Here is a 20,040-nt window from a genome sequence, read left to right on the forward strand (position 1 = left end):
TTGGGAGGCTGAGGCGGGAGGATCATGAGGTCAGGGGTTCGAGACTAGCCTGGCCAACATGGTGAAACCCTGTCTCTACTAAAGATATAAAAAATTAGCCAGGTGTGGTGGCGGGCACCTGTAATTCCAGCTACTCAGAAGGCTGAGGCAGGAGAATCGCTTGAACCTGGGAGGTGGAGGTTGCACTGAGCTGAGATTGCGCCATTGCACTCCAGCCTGGGTGACAGGGTGAGACTTCATCTCAAAAAAAAAAAGAAAAAAAAAAAAAGAGAGAGACCGACCATGGAAGAACACAACCATGCCCAAGAGGCATCTCAAATGCTAGTAGGGAGACCCTTGAATGCAGCACAACAGCAAAAAAGACAAGATCTCAGTTTTGACTCCAACTTGGCAGCCACTTCACCACCCTGATCACTGACCTTCAGCTATATCCCACAGGGAACATGGGAAGCTTCAGGAAGCTACACCCACTCACTTGCACCCTTGATTCTGCACATTCCTTGTTCTGATTGTTCACTGAAAACAACCTTGACAGAGGCATAAAACATTCTTGTAGGTCTTCAAACTAGTATCCACTTTTGAGGTTGCAGCTGATGCAGCCATCAAGTGAGCAGCAACCCCCACAGAGCTGGGGCAGTGGGAGGATACAGCAAGCAGCCGGCTGTCAGTGGACAAATCAGGAGTGGACACCAGATTCCCTGTCACCAAATCTAAACTAGCCCCCTCCCACACACACTCTTCATATGCTATAACCTCCTACTCCATAGTCCTCATCACTGTCAGAAGTCATCCTAGATATGCATTTGTTTACTGGGACATGGTCTATCTCCCTCCACTAGAATGTCAGCTCCATGAGGGGGCAGGAACCTCTTATTCACAGTGTGTCCCAAGCACCTAGAACATAGCAGTGCTCCACAAATAGCTGTTGAATGAATACGTGACTATGTGAATGCCAAAAGCATTAGAAAGATATTCATCTGGCATAGGGAAAACATGTCAGGTGATCTGGCCTTTCTTGAACGAGGTCACTGCTGGCTTCAGTCAGGCAGATGGGAACCCTGCTCCACTGCTTTACCAGTCTCTGACAGGCAGCTGCTTTGTGAGGACTGTGACAAGTGTACAGGAGCAAAGGCAATCCATCTGCAAAACATCAACCTGGCTTGATCTATGGAACTGACACTGGGGAATACTTAGTGGCTGGCAGTGCTTCTAGAGACATTTTTTTCTCTGGTCATAAAATGCAAGACAGATATTTATGTCCTTACTTCCATTTGTGCTGAAATGATGCAATCACTGACACTTATGGTTGGAAAGTCTATCTCACCCAACTGAGGCTGGATTGCCCATTTTTACCTCTTCACCCAATAAGGTGGTTCCCATATGGGCATGTCAGCTATGCAACAGCACATTCATGTACAGGAAACTTTTGACTAGTGTGTGACCAACTTTCCATCAATATGTCTCATTTATTTTTGTTATTAGAGAAAGATACTGTCTATGGCAGATACTGTGGAATGAGTTGCTCCATACCCACTTCAGTACCCTTCCACTGTGCAAAAGTTGGAAAGCTAAAACTTAAATGTCCTCAACTCCTTTGCAGTTAGAGTTCTGGATGTAATTTAGATTCCACGAGTCAGATGCACTCATGAGAGACTCTGATTTGGAACTGAGTCAGTGGTGCAAAAGAGGGGATACAAGTATCGTTTTGCTTTTGCAGACAGTGTCAGGGTATCTTGGTTCTAGAGTCAGCAGCTTCTTGATTCTCCAGCTTTCTGAAGTAGCAGTGGTGGCTCTGGGGATCCAGGCAGGGTCGGCAGCATGGGTCTGTAGTTAGTCAAGGTGCCAGCAGCTCCTTGCTTCTTGATTGATCAGCTTCTTGTCATGATGTGACAGCTTTCCCTTCCTGAAGACAACAGAGCAGAGTGGTCCTGGGAGCTCAGACTGCAGTTGGCTCTCCAGCCCTTCCAATAAATTTGTACACACTTAATTCTGTGGATCAGTACAAAATCCCTTTCTGCTTATAATGGGTAGAGTGGATTCTGTTGTCTGCAACAGATTACTGACTGATAGGCCTTTTATAGTGTCTGTGAGATTGGATTGTGAGCTTGACAGTTTAAATGACCCTGTGCAGAGTGTAGAGTAGGGCACACATTTTTTCTGGTAGAAGCAATGGAATAACCTCCAGTGGGCAACAAAAAGAGACTGCATATTTTTATACAGGAATACATAGGAATGTTGCCTTTTAGAATAAAAGAGAGCCTGCTCAAAGCACGAGGTATTTCTGCTCAAGCAGCAAAGAAGTGTTGAGGGGCAACCATAGGAATAGCACACTAGGATCGCGCGGGGGCTCATATCTGTAATCCCAGCACTTTAGGAGGCTTAGGCAGGGAGAACTGAGACCAAGAGTTTGTGACCAGCCAGGGCAACATAGTGAGACCTTGCATGCAAAAAAAGTTAGTCCTGGCTGGGCATGGTGGCTCATGCCTGTAATCCTAGCATTTTGGGAGGCCAAGGTAGGCGGATCACGAGGTCAGGAGTTTGAGACCGGCCTGGCCAACATGGACTCGGTCTCTACTAAAAATACAAAAAATTAGCTAGGTGTGGTAGCTTGTGCCTGTAATCCCAGCTACCCGGGAGGCTGAGGCAGGAGAACCATTTGAACCCTGGAGGCAGAGGTTGCAGTGAGCCAAGATCTCACCACTGCACTCCAGCCTGGGTGACAGACTCCGTCTCAAAAAAAATTTTTTTTTTGGTCCTAGTTACTTAGAAGGCTGAGGTGGGAGGATCACTTGAGCCCAGAAGTTTGAAGTTACAGTGAGATATGATCACGCCACTATGTTCCAGACTGTCTGGTCTAGAGACAATAGGTCTAGAGACCCTGTTTCTAACAGCACACTAATTGAGAATACTTCTGAGGTCACTGTTACACTGGCGTGTGATTGTGCTACCACTGTTGCTGACCTGCTTAACATTGTTTTGAGTCTTTTCGAGTTTGTTACCAAAAATTATATTCAAAAGTATGCAGAAAACATAAAATAGTTGAGAAATACTACTCTAACTTATAGGTGCTTTGACATTTTTGATAATAACATTTTTACTGCGCCTTATAGTAAACCATCCTAGCTTGGAGCAGAAGTAACTGCAGGAATGTACTTTCAGGTACCGCGTCCAACCTATTTTAATATACCTCATACCCATTGTGATTTTAGATCTAGCCAAGGGCCATATACCGAGTGGGCCTAATTTCTTTGTATACGAAACCCTTTCAACTGTGGTAAGGCAGCTGCTATATTCTCCATGAATTTTCTTTTTCATGTAAAACATTACTCTCCTATATTGATTTTTTTCCCTTTATTGGATCACTTCCAGCAGATACAAACATCCTTATAAAACAAGAGCTAAAAAACCCAGACAAAAACAAACAAAATCAAATTTTCAATTAACATTCCCTCCACCTGTGCAAAGAGTTGACTATATTCATTGTTTCCAATCATCTCCTCTCATTATCTCTTGAAGCCAGTCCAGTGAGATTTTCACCCTCACTGTTCCAAAGAAACAGTTTTGTCAAAGGCCACCAATGAACCAATGATGCTAAATCCAATGGTCAACTCTTAGTTCTTCATTTTGTTTGACCTATTAACATATGATACAGAAAATCATTCCCTCTGTTTTTCTTTAAAAAAAAAAAACCAACCATACTCATTTTATATCTCCCAAATAAAAAATGTCAATCACATTATGTATCCATGACACAATGATTTCACATTCAAGTCTGAAGTCTACATTTCACATGGGATTTATATGAACAGTTAATTGAAGTCCACCAAATCACAGGTTACCTTTCCTGACTAATAAAGTTTCTGTAGTGATTCTCATTCCTAACATCTCCTGATATCCCTTTTTTCCACAAAATTTTTACATTTCCCTATTTCACTGTGATTCACAGTCACATTAAAGAACAAAGCTAAACAAAACAAAAACCTTGGTGCATTCTTTCAAACATTTCCTACCTGAGGATCCATATCTGCTCTGTCCTAAGGCAGCCACCAACCACAGGTGGCTACTGAGCACTTAAAATGTGGCTAGCCTAAAGTGAGATGTGTTATAAATGTAAAATGCATACTAGATTTTGAAGACAGTATAGGAAAAAAGTAAACTGTCTCAATAATTTGGCCACTAGACAATTTAAAATTACATATCCAATTCTGTAACCTGGCTGTTATCAGAAGCTGCTTGTTTCTCTTAACACATATGTATATACTAGATACCTTTCCAAGCAGAAATATATATTCACAGCAATCTTTCTAACAGATGATTCATATTGTATTGACATACTTCTGATGGACTTAAAAAAAAAAACTTTTATAAGTGCTATGGTCTAATGTTTGTTTCCCTCCAAAATTCATATGTTGAAAGTTAATCCTCAATGTGATAGTATTAAGAGGTGGGGCCTATGGGAGGCAATCAGGACATGAGGGCTCAGCTCTCATGAATGTGTCCTGTTGTGTCCTTTAGAATCCCAAGAGGGGGATGATCCAAGATGGCCGGTTAGGAGGAGCTCAGGATTGCAGCTCTCAGTGAAAGTGCAGAGGGTGAGTGGACACCACATTTCCAGACAGATTTTTATTGCCCACAGACCAGGAGACTCCCAGGCGGAGGAGCCCCACGGGTCGCCAGCGCGGCTGTTTTGGCTGGCGCGGCTGTTTTGCCTGAGCACTGACGTGGCAGTTCCCAGTGCACAGTAAACGGAACTGGGTTCCCTCTTAGCCAGCAAGGGGAGCTCCGGGGAGCTCCGGGAACCTCCGGGAAGGCAGAGTTGCTCATTCCTCTGATTAAAAAAAAAGGGGGGGACTGAAACAGGGAGCCAGTCCAGGAGATTCCTGGGCAAAAAAGAGCCACAAATCTCAGAGCCGCCGTTTCAGCTGGCGCAGTGGGTCGCCGCACGGGAAATCAAACAGATCCCGGAGCCTTTCCAACAGGCGCCCAGAACACCTGGGAGAGAGCCGACCGGTCAACTAAAAAACAAAAGGCTCTGAGACAGGGAGCCAGGTGATCAGGCCCAGCTGGTCCCACCCCTACAAAAACAAAAAAACAAAACCAAAAGAACAGCAATTGGAAACGCTCTGGGTTGAGACTTTCACAGCAAGCACAGCTGAACCCGGTACGGTCCAGCTCTGTCGGGGAGGGGCGTCCGCCATTACCGAGGCACTCCACCACTACAGAGGCAGTCTGCCGTCACTGAGGCAACCCGCCATTACAGAGAGAGTCTGTCATTACAGATGCAGGCCACCATTGCTGAGGCAGTCCCAACTATACCCATATAAACAGGACTGCAAGGAAGTTCTCACAGCAGCTGGGTGGAGTCCACAGCAGCTCAGCGAAGCCCCTGCAGGCAGACAGTGACTAGGCTGCCTCCTTGCTGGGCAGGGCAGCCCTGGAAAAAAAAAAAAAAAAAAGGCAGCAGCACAGCAGAAACTCGTAAATAAAGCCCTAACTCCCCAGGACAGAACACCTGGGGAAAAAAAGGGGTCTATGAGTTCTGCGGCAGCAGACTTAAACGCATCTGCCCAGCAGCTGTGAATGAACAATAGAGCTCACAGCTCAGCACTTGAGCAACTATAAAGGACAGACTGTCTCCTCAAGCAGCTCCCTGACCCCTGTATATCCAAAGTCACCTCATAAAGGAGGGCTCAGACTGACATTAGGCAGGTATCCTTCTGGGACAAAGCAGAAGAAGAAACTGGTGGCAACCTTTACTGTTCCGCAGCTGCCGCAGGTGATCCCCAGGAAAGCAGGGCCTGGAGTGGACCTCAACAGTCTTACAGCAGAGGGGCCAGACTGTTAGAAGGAAAACTAAGAAACAGAAATAACTTCATCATCAACAAACAGGACATCCACTCAGAGACCCAATCAGAAAGTCAGAAACTACAAAGTCGACAGGTGGATAAATCCACAAAGATGGGAAGAAACCAGTGCAAAAAGGATGAAAACAGCCAAAACCAGAACACCTCTCCTCCTATAAGGGATCACAACTCCTCACCAGCAAGGGAACAAGACTGGATGGAGAATGAGTGTGATGAAATGACAGAATCAGGCTTCAGAAGGTGGGTAATAAGAAACTTCCAAAAGCTAAAAGAACATGTTCTAACCCAATGCAAAGAAACTAAGAACCTTGAAAAAAGATTTGATGAAATGCTAATGAGAATGGACAACTTAGAGAGGAATATGAGTGAATTGATGAAGCTGAAAAATACAACACGAGAACTTCGCGAAGCATGCACAAGTTTCAACAGCCGAATTGACCAAGCAGAAGAAAGGATATCAGACATCGAAGATCAACTCAATGAAATAAAACGAGAAGGTAAGATTAGAGAAAAAAGGGTAAAAAGGAATGAACAAAGTCAACAAGAAATATGGGACTATGTGAAAAGACCTAATCTACATTTGATAGGTGTACCTGAATGTGACGAAGAAAATGAATCCAAGCTGGAAAATACTCTTCAGGATATTATCCAGGAAAACTTGCCCAACATAGCAAGGCAGGCCAATATTCAAGTCCAGGAAATACAGAGACCACCACAAAGATACTCCTCAAGAAGAGCAACCCCAAGGCACATAATTGTCAGATTCACCAGGGTTGAAATGAAGGAGAAAATGCTAAGGGCAGCCAGAGAGAAAGGTCGGGTTACCCACAAAGGGAAGCCCATCAGACTCACAGCAGATCTCTCAGAAGAAACCCTACAAGCCAGAAGACAGTGGGGGCCAATATTCAACATCCTTAAAGAAAAGAACTTTCAACCCAGAATTTCATATCCAGCCAAACTAAGCTTCGTAAGTGAAGGAAAAATAAAATCCTTTGCAAACAAGCAAGTACTCAGAGATTTCATCACCACCAGGCCTGCTTTACAAGAGCTCCTAAAAGAGGCACTACACATAGAAAAGAACAACCAGTACCAGTCACTCCAAAAACATACCAAATGGTAAAGAGCATCAACACAATGAAGAATCTGCATCAACTAACGGGCAAAACAGTCAGCTAGCATCAAAATGGCAGTATCAAATTCACACATAACAATATTAACTCTAAATGTAAATGGACTAAATGCCCCAATCAAAAGACACAGACTGGCAAATTGGATAAAAAGCCAAAACCCATCGGTGTGCTGTATCCAGGAAACCCATCTCACATGCAAGGATACACAAAGGCTCAAAATAAAGGGATGGAGGAAGATTTACCAAGCAAATGGAGAGCAAAAAAAAGCAGGAGTGGCAATTCTCATCTCTGATAAAATAGACTTTAAAGCAACAAAGATCAAAAGAGACAAAGAAGGACATTACATAATGGTAAAAGGATCAATGCAACAAGAAGAGCTAACGATCCTAAATATATATGCACCTAATACAGGAGCACCCAGATACATAAGGCAAGTTCTTAATGACTTACAAAGAGACTTAGACTCCCACACAATAATAGTGGGAGACTTTAACACCCCATTGTCAATATTAGACAGATCTACAAGACAGAAAATTAACAAGGATATCCAGGACCTGAACTCAGACCTGGACCAAGCAAACCTAATAGACATTTACAGAACTCTCCACCCCAAATCCACAGAATATACATTCTTCTCAGCACCACATCACACCTACTCTAAAATTGACCACATAATTGGAAGTAAATCACTCCTCAGCAAATGCAAAAGAACGGAAATCATAACCAACAGTCTCTCAGACCACAGTGCAATCAAGTTAGAACTCAGAATTCAGAAACCAACCCAGAACCGCACAGCTTCATGGAAACTGAACAACTTTCTCTTGAATGTTGACTGGATAAACAATGAAATGAAGGCAGAAATAAAGATGTTCTTCGAAACCAACGAGAACGAAGACACCACATACCAGAATCTCTGGGACACATTTAAAGCAGTCTCTAGAGGAAAATATATAGCAATAAGTGCCCACATGAGAAGCAAGGAGAGATCTAAAATTGACACCCTATCATCAAAATTGAAAGAGCTAGAGGAGCAAGATCAAAAAAACTCAAAACCTAGCAGAAGACAAGAAATAACTAAGATCAAAGCAGAACTGAAGGAGATAGAGACACAAAAAACCCTTCAAAAAATCAATAAATCCAGGAGCTGGTTTTTTGAAAAGATCAACAAAATAGACAGACCACTAGCCAGATTAATAGAAAAGAAAAGAGAGAATAACCAAATAGATGCAATAAAAAACGAGAAAGGGGATATCACCACAGATTCCACAGAAATTCAAACCACCATCAGAGATTATTACAAACAACTCTATGCACATAAACTAGAAAATCTGGAAGAAATGGATAAATTCCTGGACATTTGCCTCCTCCCAAGCCTAAACCAGGAAGAAGTCAAAACCCTGACTAGACCAATAACAAGGTCTGAAGTCGAGGCAGCAATTAAGAGCCTACCACCCAAAAAAAGCCCAGGTCCAGATGGGTTCCCAGCCGAATTCTACCAGACATACAAAGAGGAGCTGGTATCATTTCTTCTGAAACTATTCCAAATAATCCAAAAAGAGGGAATCCTTCCCAAATCATTTTATGAGACCAACATCATCCTGATACCAAAACTCGGCAGAGACTCAACAAGAAAAGAAAACTACAGGCCAATATCCATGATGAACATAGACGCAAAAATCTTCAATAGAATACTGGCAAGCCGATTGCAACAGCACATCAAAAAGCTTATCCATCATGATCAAGTAGGATTCATCCCGGGGATGCAAGGCTGGTTCAACATACGCAAGTCTGTAACTGTAACTCACCACATAAACAGAACCAAAGACAAAAACCACATGATTATCTCAATTGATGCAGAGAAGGCCTTCAATAAAATTCACAGCCCTTTATGCTAAAAACTCTTAATAAACTAGGTATTGACAGAACATATCTCAAAACAATAAAAAGCTATTTATGACAAACCAACAGCCAATATCATACTGAATGGGCAAAAACTGGAAGCTTTCCCTTTGAAATCTGGCACTAGACAAGGATGCCCTCTCTCACCACTCCTATTCAATATAATACTGGAAGTTCTAGCCAGAGCAATCAGGCAAGAAAAAGAAACAAAGGGTATTCAAATAGGAAAGAAGGAAGTCAAATTGTCTCTATTTGCAGATGACATGATTGTATAGCTAGAAGACCCCATCGTCTCAGCCCCAAATCTCCTGAAACTGATAAGCAAATTCAGCAAAGTCTCAGGATACAAAATCAATGTGCAAAAATCACAAGCATTCCTATACACCAATAATAGACTTAAAGAGAGCCAAATCAAGAACAAACTGCCATTCACAATTGCTACAAAGAGAATAAAATACCTAGGAATACAACTAACAAGGAATGTAAAGGACCTCTTCAAGGAGAACTACAAACCACTGCTCAACAAAATAAGAGAGGACACAAACAGATGGAGAAACATTCCATGTTCATGGTTAGGAAGAATCAATATCGTGAAAATGGCCATACTGCCCAAAGTAATTTACAGATTCAACGCTATCCCCATCAAGCTACCAATGACCTTCTTCACAGAACTGGAAAAAAACCACCTTAAACTTCATATGGAACCAAAAGAGAGCCCGCATAGCCAAATCAATTCTAAGCAAAAAGAACAAAGCAGGAGGCATCACACTACCGGACTTCAAACTATACTACAAGGCTACAGTAATCGAAACAGCATGGTACTGGTACCAAAACAGAGATATAGATCAATGGAACAGAACAGAGGACTCAGAGGCAATACAACATATCTACAACCATCCGATCTTTGACAAACCTGACAAAAACAAGCAATGGGGAAAGGATTCCCTGTTTAATAAGTGGTGTTGGGAAAACTGGCTAGCCATATGCAGAAAGCAGAAACTGGACCCCTTCCTGACACCTTACACTAAAATTAACTCCAGATGGATTAAAGACTTAAACATAAGAAAAATAGACAAATGGGACCTAATCAAACTCCACAGCTTCTGCACAGCAAAAGAAACAGTCATTAGAGTGAATCGGCAACCAACAGAACGGGAAAACATTTTTGCAGCTTACCCATCTGACAAAGGGCTGATATCCAGAATTTACAAAGAACTAAAACAGATTTACAAGAAAAAAACAAACAATCCCATTCAATAGTGGGCAAAGGATATGAACAGACACTTTACAAAAGAAAACATACATGAGGCCAACAAACATATGAAAAAATGCTCATCATCACTGGTCATTACAGAAATGCAAATCAAAACTATATTGAGATACCATCTCACGCCAGTTAGAATGGCAATCATTAAAAATTCTGGAGACAACAGATGCTGGAGAGGATGTGGAGAAATAAGAACACTCTTACACTGTTGGTGGTAGTGTAAATTAGTTCAACCATTGTGGAAGACAGTGTGGCGATTCCTCAAGGACCTAGAAATAGAAATTCCATTTGACCCAGTAATTCCATTACTGGGTATATATCCAAAGGATTATAAATCATTCTACTATAAAGACACATGCACACAAATGTTCATAGCAGCACAGTTTACAATAGCAAAGACCTGGAACCAACCCAAATGCCCATCAATGATAGACTGGACAGGGAAAATGTGGCACATATACACCATGGAATATTATGCAGCCATCAAGAACGATGAGTTCGCGTCCTTTGTAGGGACATGGATGAACCTGGAAGCCATCATTCTCAGCAAACTGACACAGGAACACAAAATCAAACACCGCATGTTCTCACTCATAGGCGGGTGTTGAACAATGGGAACACATGGACACAGGGAGGGGAGTACTACACACTGGGGTCTGTTGGGGGGAAATAGGGGAGGGACAGCGGGGGGGTGGGAGGTTGGGGAGGGATAGCATGGGGAGAAATGCCACATATAGGTGAAGGGGAGGAAGGCAGAAAATCACACTGCCACGTGTGCACCTATGCAACAATCTTGCATGTTCCTCATATGTACCCCAAAACCTAAAATGCAATTAAAAAAAAAATCCAGAAAAAAAAAAAAAAGAATCCCAAGAGAGCTTATTCACCCCTTCTACCACGTGAGGACACAAAGGCCGCTATAATAGGCCCTCGCCAGAAACCAAATATGCTGGCAATTTAATCTTGGACTTTTCAGCCTCCAGAAGTGTGAACAATATATTTCTGTTGTTTATAAATTACTCAGTCTAAAGGATTTTGTTTTAGCAGCCCAAATGGACTAAGACAACAAGCAAGACTATAGTGAATAGCCTTCTTCATAAATCTCTTTGGGCAGTCACACCTCATTGCGAACTCATACTTGCTTACTGTCCTCTAAGATCCTAGCTCTAGACACAACTAGATGTGGGGTTTCTATTTTTCCACATCTCTACACTCTGCCTCTGTATATCTCTGCATGCTGCTTTAGAATTTCTCCTTCCAGGAAAACCAGCCGTGAGTCTCACTGCAAAGGACAAATCTTTTACAATTTTCCTACAGCACCGTTTGTCAGACTTCATCTCTCTTCAGATCTTTAACTCTGGAAACCAGACAACCAAACATAATTTCTCATATTAACTTTCTAAAGCAAAACTAATTTGACTATTGTTTTCCTCCAAGAAAGGAAGCTGGTTTGCATTAATTTAAAATCTTAGAGAATAATAAAAGTTGTTTTTTCTCTGCTCTTAGGAGAACAGACATAATATGAAAATTAATTTTCTTCTGCTGGCCTTAAGGGCCCATTATGTCAGCCCAATACAGGACAGCTTTTAATAGTCTTTCCCAAGAAGACTGCTGTTTTTCCAAAAGAAAACTGACAGCAGCAGATTTATTTGTGATTAAATACTTAAGGGCCTGATACAAACAGAAAGAGTAACAACATAACACAGAGGAATAAAGACTGTGAAAAAAAGCTCACATTAAAATACTTTATAAAACTATCTGGAAAAAAGAAAGTCTGGAAAACTATAACAACAACAACAAAACTCTAAGAGTCCCAAGAAACATAAGGAAGAAGAAAAGGAGGCACCCCAGTGCATAATGGATAACTGCTCTCTTCTGAACTTATCTTGGCCTGGAAAGCAATATTCAGGAGCAAGAAAGCATTTGTCTTGGCATCAACTTTGTTCTCACAAGGCGTGGGTTCTATGCATTACTAATAAGAAAACCACCATGTACGGAGCAATATTTGGGAAAGTAGAAAATATGTTTTCCATTTGTAATTCAAAATCTTCTGTCCACGGTAGGGCTCTGCACCCACAGTGGCTAAACTTAGCAAGCATAATTTAACCACTTAACTAAGGCAGTCTTTTACAACAAAAACTAAAAAAAATACAGAAACCCTAATTCTGTGACCCTGGGTGGCATTTTGGAAAAGCATCATGTCTGCATCATAACTTTTTTTTTTTTTTTTTGCCGACCCAATATCAATTCCCTTTTTCTGGTAATAGCACTGTGGTTTTCCTTTGAGAAATTGGTTCCTCTTGGTCTCTATGAATGGAGTATTTCAGCATGTGACCAGGCCCAGCCAATTAGTATGTTTCACCCACTTCTAGCCAAAGCAATTGGTTCAAGGATGACCATAGAACCCAAGAGATCCAATGAATGTCAACTCAGGGACATGTGCTAGCATTATTATTGTTATCGTTATTTTAAGAAATAAGGTCTCACTCTGTCACCCAGGCAGGAGTGCAGTGGCATGATCTTGGCTCACTGTAGCCTCGAGCTCCTACTCTAGTGATCCTCTCATCTCAGCCCCCTGAGTAGCTGGGACTACAGGCATGCAACATTATGCCCAACTAATTTTTATTTTTTATTTTCTTTTGAGACAAGGTCTTGCTCTCTCACCCAGGCCAGCATCCAGTGGTACAATCATAAGGCACTGCAACCTTGACATCCTGGACTCAAATGATCTGCTCACCTCACACCTCAGCCTCCCTGAGTAGCTGGGACTGCAAGCATGCCACCATGCCTAGCTAGTGTTTTGTTTTGTTTTGTTTTTTAGAGATGGGGGTCTCACTATGTTGCTCAGGGTGGTCTCAAACTCCTGAGCTCAAGCTATTCTCCTGCCTTAGCCTCTCAAAATTTTGGGATTACAGGCATGAGCCACTGTGCCAAGTCATGTGCTAGAATCATTGAGAAAGCAGCCCTATATTTCTGCTGGGATCATACATTGAAAGTAAATCTGGAGTAGTTAACTTTCTTTGCCTCAGTGAGGAAAGGCTTTGAGAATAAAGCCAATCCAGAAGATGAAGACTACTAACAGGATTATTTAAGCACCTGGAGTCATCTTTTCCCAATGCTTGGTCTACCCCAGCATTTTGCAATTGCAGGAACCAAATAATTGTCCTTTGCTTGTCATTCATAGCTTTTGACATTATTAAAAAAAATTTAACTACTGGTAAGGCACTGATATCAGCCAATCAGAAAAGATGCCAATGCAGGCTGGGCATGGTGCCTTGCACCTGTTAATCCCAGTGCTTCGAGAAGCCAAGGTGGAAGGATCACTTGAGCCTAGAAGTTTGAGGCCAGCCTGGGCAACACAGGAAGACCTCATCTCTACAAGAAAATTTAAAAATTAGCCAAGAGTAGTTGTGCATACCTGTAGTCCTAGCTACTCAGAAGGCCAAGGCAGGAGGATCACTGAGCCCAGGAGTTCACAGCTGCAGTGAGCTATGATCATGCCACTGTACTCCAGCCTGGGCAACAGAGTAAACCTCTGTCTCTTAAAAATGACAAACAGAAAGGATGTTGATGTGTTACTAGTCCTGCTTCAGTAGCTGAAAGAGAAGTGTTAAATGGTGATTACAACTGGGTAAGAGCCACCTGAGGATTGAGGCGACACCGGGAATCAGCCCTACAAGTACTGGTACTGCAAGTGGCCATGAGAGAATCATGAGTAATGGGTGGCAAGAATAACGAGGCAAGCTTTGACTTCACTCTTAGGGAAAGATAATGCAACTGCTCAATACTAAAAAGGCTTGCTTTATGAAGTGGTAGACTCCTGGACCTTAGATGTAAGAAACTGAAGATGGATGATCAACTACAAAGGTTGTTGCAGGAAGGATTCTGGTATTACCCAGAGGGTACTTTTTGAAGTACTTTATGTCCCTGGGCCAGTAGTATGGCATTACTTAGGAGCTTGTTAGAAACACAGATTCATATAACCCACTGATGACCTTGTGAATCAGAATCTCTGGGGGTGGGGCCCAAGTAACTGGGTTTTAAGAAGCCCTCCTCCTATGTATGTTCTGTACTAGCAATCTGACCCAGTTTCGTGAGCCCCATTCCACAGATTCCGACTAAGATTTGCAGTGAGGCTTGAGAATTTGTATTTCTAACAAATTCATAGGGAATGCTGAGGCTGCTGGTCCAGGGACCACACTTTAAGAAGCACTGTCTGAGCAGCTGACTTAGGTGATGTCTAAAGTTCCAAAGTTGAGATTAGTTGATCTTCAGCATTTACCTCACAAATTCAATCCTACTAATATATAACCCTGCTCATGTTGTAGCTCACATGTGGTTTGGCCTACATGAAATTTTGCACCCAAAATGAACAACTCAACAATAGAAAACAATTTAAAATAACTTTGGTTCATCAATTTCTTGATCACTACAAAGGGACAAAAGATAACAGAAAAATGTCTTAAAATATCATTTGCCTGTATTAGCCTCCCTCACACAAAGTAGGTTTTCCTATGTGTCTCACCTCTCAACACCCCTAAAAGTTTTGCTCAGCGAATCCTAACCACTGCCCTAGGTCCCTATTGTCCTTCTCCTCACCCCTTCTCTTCCTAAATCTGCAGCTCAAAAATGCAACAAAGCAAAACAGAACCTTGTTCTGAGGGCAGGGGAGGAGGAAAAACTGAATGGGCAAAGCTAAAGTTTCAATTAGGCAAGGGGAGGAAAGGGTGGAGAACTTTTATGTGAATGTTTGTCATTTTTGTCCAGAGCAGTTATCATTTACTAAAGCTTTGTGCCAGGCACTGTTTTTAGCACTTTGCATAAATTAGTTCACCAAAAGCTGACAGGAATACTTGGAGGCAGGTCATTTTATAAAGGAGTCAACCAAGGCTCAGAGGGGTTACGCAACTTGTCCAAGTTCACATGTGGTGAGTGAAAAGACAGAAACTTAAACCCAAGTCTGTCTCACTCCAAAGCCCTTGTTCTTGAACACTATCTGATGTGCTTCCTACAAAATGATAGCAAACACATCTAGGGCAAGTGGTTTAACAGCATAAGTGTCTTATTCTACTGCCTCTAGGTTTCCCAGCTAGTCTCTCACTGTCCCTCCCTGGAGGCCTAACGCTTGGGCTATTCCCTTCGCCTCTACATTCATCAGTTTGCTGAGTCTGCAGGCTAGTTTTCAGAGCTGAAACCAGATATTTAGCCAGTAGAGTTGCTAAAGTGAAAATAAGGCCTTTCTTCCCCAATGCCAACAAGATGCTTAGGTAAATATGGCTAAACCGATTCGGAAAGGCCCTAAACATGAGGCATTTAAACTACTGGATGTGATAGCTCAGCCCTGTAGCCCAGCACTCTGGGAAGCTGAGGCAGGAGGATAGCTTGAGGCCAGGAGTTTGAGATCAGCCTGGGAAACAAAGTGAGACCAAGTCTCTATACAAAATTTTAAAAATTAGCTGGACATGGTGGCACTCACCTGTAGTCTCAGCTACTCGGGAGGTGGGGGGTTGAAGAACTGCTTGAGTCCAGGAATTCAAGGCTGCAGTGAGCTCTAACTGCCACCACACTCCAGCCTGGGAAACAGAGTGCGACCCTGTCTCAAAAATAAATGAATAAAAATTGACATAACAGGAAATGAGAAGAAATTAAGGACTCTAGATAAAGGAGGCTAATCTGGCAACAGTCCCATAATTGAGGCAGATGTGTTGCCTGTGAAGCACCTACAGAGCTTTCTGAACATCCACAGGCCCAGTGCCACCCTAGACTTTCTGAATCAATCAATAGGCCTGGAGCAGCAGCACCCACATGTACCTGTATGGCTAAGATGGTCCACTGGTGATTCTGACACACAGTCAGGGTTGAGGTAATCTGGATTAATGGATTAAGGAGGTAGTTTTTTTAAGCAACAAAAATAAGGGGAGAAGGTATAGATGAACATTTATCTGTTTTAAGTTAAGGAATTCACTTATACTTAAGCATAAACAGTGCCACGCCTGTAATCCCAGTACTTTGGGAAGCTGAGGCAGGCAGATCACTTGAGGTCAGGAGTTCAAGACCAGCCTGGTCATCATAGTGAAACCCTGTTTCTACTAAAAAATACAAAAATCAGCTGGGCGTGGTAGCACACACCTGTAATCCCAGCTACTCGAGGCTGAAGCAGAAGAGTTGCTTGAACCCAGGAGGTGGAGGTTGCAGTGAGCAGAGATTGAGCCACTGCATTCCAGCCTGGGTGACAGAGCAAGACTCCGTCTCAAAACAAAAAAAACAAAAAAACCACACACACAAAACAAACAAAAAAGTATAAACAGGAAGAAGATCTAACTACATCATTTTAAAACAACAACCACAATTTTAAAAAGCTTTATCAAAAACCACCATAAATAAAGAGGCAAATAATGAACTGGAAAAAATATTTGCTACATATTTGACCCAAACAATTAATTTCCTTAATAAATAAAAAGTGTTTCAGTTCAATAAGGAAAGCATAAGCATTCCAAAGGAAAATGAAGTATATGCATCTATATTTCACAAAAATAAGTATAAATTATGGATATGATAAAAAGTTTCACCTTACTATGAAAAAAAGAAATTCAAATTAAACCAAGCTACCACTTTGGCAAATATTTACAAATGATAATGCCTAGTGTTAAGGATGGGAAAAAACAGGCATACTCATATGCTTTTGAAGGACTATAAATTGGTACAACTCTCCGGTAAGGAATTTAGCTTTATGCTTTGAAAGGCTTTAAAATGTTCATTTTCTTTGATCCAATAACTCCCATTACTTCTACAAATTTATGATGAACTCTTTATAAAAGAGAACCTCTTCATACCTAAACAAATGCATCTTGAGTTTGTGTCCTTTGTAGGGACATGGATGAATCTGGAAACCATCATTCTCAGCAAACTGACATAAGAAAAGAAAATCAAACACTGCATGTTCTCACTCATAGGTGGGTGTTAAACAATAAGAACACATGGACACAGGGAGGGGAGCATCACTCACTGGCGTCTGTTGGGGTGGGCTAGGGGAGGAACAGCACGGGTGGGGAGGTTGGGGAGGGATAACAGGGGGAGAAATGCCAGATATAGGTGACGGGGGATGGAGGCAGCAAACCACATTGCCATGTATGTACATATGCAATAATCCTGCATGATCTGCACATGTACCCCAGAACCTAAAGTACAATTAAAAAAAATATATATACATATATATATATACGCCAAAAAAACCCCCACAAATGCATCTTTAGTAAGAGTGAAAAACTGTGAGTAAACTACATGTGTCCAATAAATACATGGCAATATATCCATATGACAGAATACCAGGCAGCAATTTAAAATAGATTTCAGAAACATTTAAGAGTTATGGAAATCCTTACACTATATTAAGTGGAAAAGCAAATTAAAACATTAATATAGATATACACATACATAGTTAAGAAAAAAGGCTAGTTGATACCTAGTGGTATTATGGGTAAGTAAAAATTTAATTACCCTCTTTATATTTTTCTTGATTTTTCAGATTTCTTCTCAAAAACACAGTTTGTTTTATTTTATTTTATTGAGATAGGGTCTTGCTCTGTTGCCCAGACTGAGGTGCAGTGGTGCAATCACTGCCCACTGAAACCTCAAACTCCTGGGTTCAAGTGATCCTCCTGACTCAGCCTCCAGAGTAGCTGAGACTACACACGTGTGCCACCATACCTGGATAATTTCTTTAATTTTTTGTAGGGATGGGTTTTGCTATGTAGCCCAGGCTAGTGTCGAACTCCTGAGACCTCAAGTGATCCTCTTGCCTCAGCCTCCCAATGCACTGAGATTACAGGTGTGAGGCACTGTGCCGGGCCACAGATTTTTTTTTTTTTTTTGAGACAGTCTCACTCTGTCACCCAGGCTGGAGTGCAGTGGCACAATCTCAGCTCACTGCAACCTCTGCCTCCTGGGTTCAAGTGATTCTCCTACCTCAGCCTCCTAGCAATTGGGATTACAGGTGCCTACCACATTTGGCTAATTTTTATATTTTTAGTAGAGATGGAATCTCACCACTTTGCTCCAGCTGGTCTCGAACTCCTGACCTCAAATGATCCAGGTACATCAGCCTCCCAAAGTGCTGGGATTACAGGCATGAGCCACTGCACCTGGCCCACATTAGTTTTATAGTAAGAAAAAATGGTAATCATTATTATCCTACAGCTGATAAGATAATGTCATGGAGAACCAAGTAGAGAACAAGAAAACTCTGGAAGCCAGGAAGGCACTAGTCTTTCAGGTGCAAGGTTATGAAGACAAAGGAGAGGGTAATAAATGTGGGAATTCAAAGAAAGAGAAACATTTTCTAAACTGGCACTGCCTAATATAACAGACTTTAGTCCTAGGCGGTTATTTAAATTAATTAAAGCTACATAAAATGTAAAATTCAGTTCCTTAGTTCAACTAGCCAGCCACATTACAAGTGCTCCATGGCCATAGGTGGCTAGTAGCTACCATAACAGATAGCATGGATTACAGAGGGTTTTTCCATCATTTCGGAAAATTCCATGGGACAGCGCTGCTCCATGCATTCCACTTCAGGCCTGAGGGATCCAGCTTCCATCTTGTCTTTTCAGCCACATCCCTTGGTTCAATTTCTCACATCCTTCATGCTCTAACAACAAGCGTGTAAGCACCATGAGAACAGATATCATATCTGGCTGGTTCTCCCAGTCTATTGGGGGAGACATACTACCTGGGTAACTACACACAGTGTTATGTGGACTCGAAGACAGGTGCACAGATTATTGATATAGCAAAGAGCTCAATCTAGGGTTCAAGGAAGACTTCCGAAGAAGGAGGGGTGGGCGCATACAGAGGAAAAGAAAGAATATTCTAAGTAGAGAAAAGAGTGTGATATGAAAAAGGGAACAGATGAGAAATAGCGCAGCGCAAGGGAGGAAAAACCAGCGGGTTAGACACTGATTCATTCAATACACAGTTGATGTCCCATGGGCCAGGACTGAGCCAGCTCTGGGCACCCAGCAGTGACCAGGACAGCTCTGGTTCCTGTCCCCGTGATGCTCACATGCCAGGCTCACCAGTACTGCTGGAGTGCCAAGGGTGAGGCAGGGAATGTCAAGAACTGAGGATGGAGGGAAAAGGCCAAGTCAAGGGCCCCGCACCTCATCTTACGGATCCTGGTTAGTTTGCTTCTTATCCTAGCAATGGACCCCTCTTTTTGGCCTCAGTGGGAGCCGGAGTCCCCATCCTTCTCTCTCTCCCAGTCCCCCGCTCTCGTCCCTAACACTGCTGCGGGCGATAGGGAGCTCTTCAAGGGGTGCTGGCCGCGAAGGGCACAGTCACCACTTTAGGAAGACCCCTGCCGCGGCCGGCTGGAGTGTAGATTTCAGAGGTGTCAGAACAGAGACAGAAGTGTGGCTGAGAAGCTGCTGCAGTCACCTCCAAGACCTGAGAAAATGGTAGGGCCGACTTGAGCGACTTCGAAGGAGAATCCGCTCCAAGTTCAAGGAATGCCAGGGAAGCCGAGGGAGGGCACTCGCCGCAGCGGGGAAGACGTGTCTGTGGGGCCAGGCTCGGAGCTGGGCGGTGGTCGTCCCGGGAGAGGACCCGGGGAAAGACCAGCCGAGGGGCACCGGCGGCCCGGGCAGAGGGCGGCATCGCGAGGGAGAGGGGAATAGGGGCCAAGCCGGGCCAGAGCGAGGAGGCAGCAGGTGTGCAGCTGCCAGGGCACGCGGGGCGCAGGAAGGAAGCCTCCAGTGGACCGATCTCGACCTTGCCCTTGAGCATTTACCAGAGGCGGGCAGGGCACGTTCTCCTCAGCCCGTGCCACGCCGAAGCCGCGGGCACGCGGGGCCTGCCACAGGACCAACGCTTCTGGACGCCT

At 42.9% G+C, this 20,040-nt stretch overlaps 1 protein-coding gene across 4 annotated transcripts in view; it reads right to left on the reverse strand.

Annotated features, from left to right (window-relative positions):
- Window positions 1–20,040, reverse strand: part of GARNL3 (GTPase activating Rap/RanGAP domain like 3) — a 183,713-nt gene that overhangs the window by 162,794 nt on the left and 879 nt on the right. The window contains exons 1-4 of one of the 4 annotated variants that reach the window (XM_064377837.1): window positions 18,207–19,636; window positions 16,994–17,067; window positions 15,972–16,028; window positions 15,637–15,753 (exon numbers count right to left, since the gene is read on the reverse strand). The exons of 1 other annotated variant lie outside the window; for it this stretch is intronic. The gene's annotated coding sequence lies outside the window, so the exon portion shown is untranslated. Of the gene's footprint in view, window positions 1–15,636; window positions 15,754–15,971; window positions 16,029–16,993; window positions 17,068–18,206; window positions 19,637–20,040 lie in introns of those variants that run through there. 2 more of the 4 variants (XM_064377840.1, XM_064377845.1) reach the window with 2 other exon arrangements.

Source organism: Aotus nancymaae, unplaced genomic scaffold (assembly GCF_030222135.1).
Source record: "Aotus nancymaae isolate 86718 unplaced genomic scaffold, 86718_ANA_hifiasm-v0.15.2.pri h1tg000003l, whole genome shotgun sequence".
Taxonomy (NCBI): Eukaryota; Metazoa; Chordata; class Mammalia; order Primates; family Aotidae; genus Aotus; species Aotus nancymaae.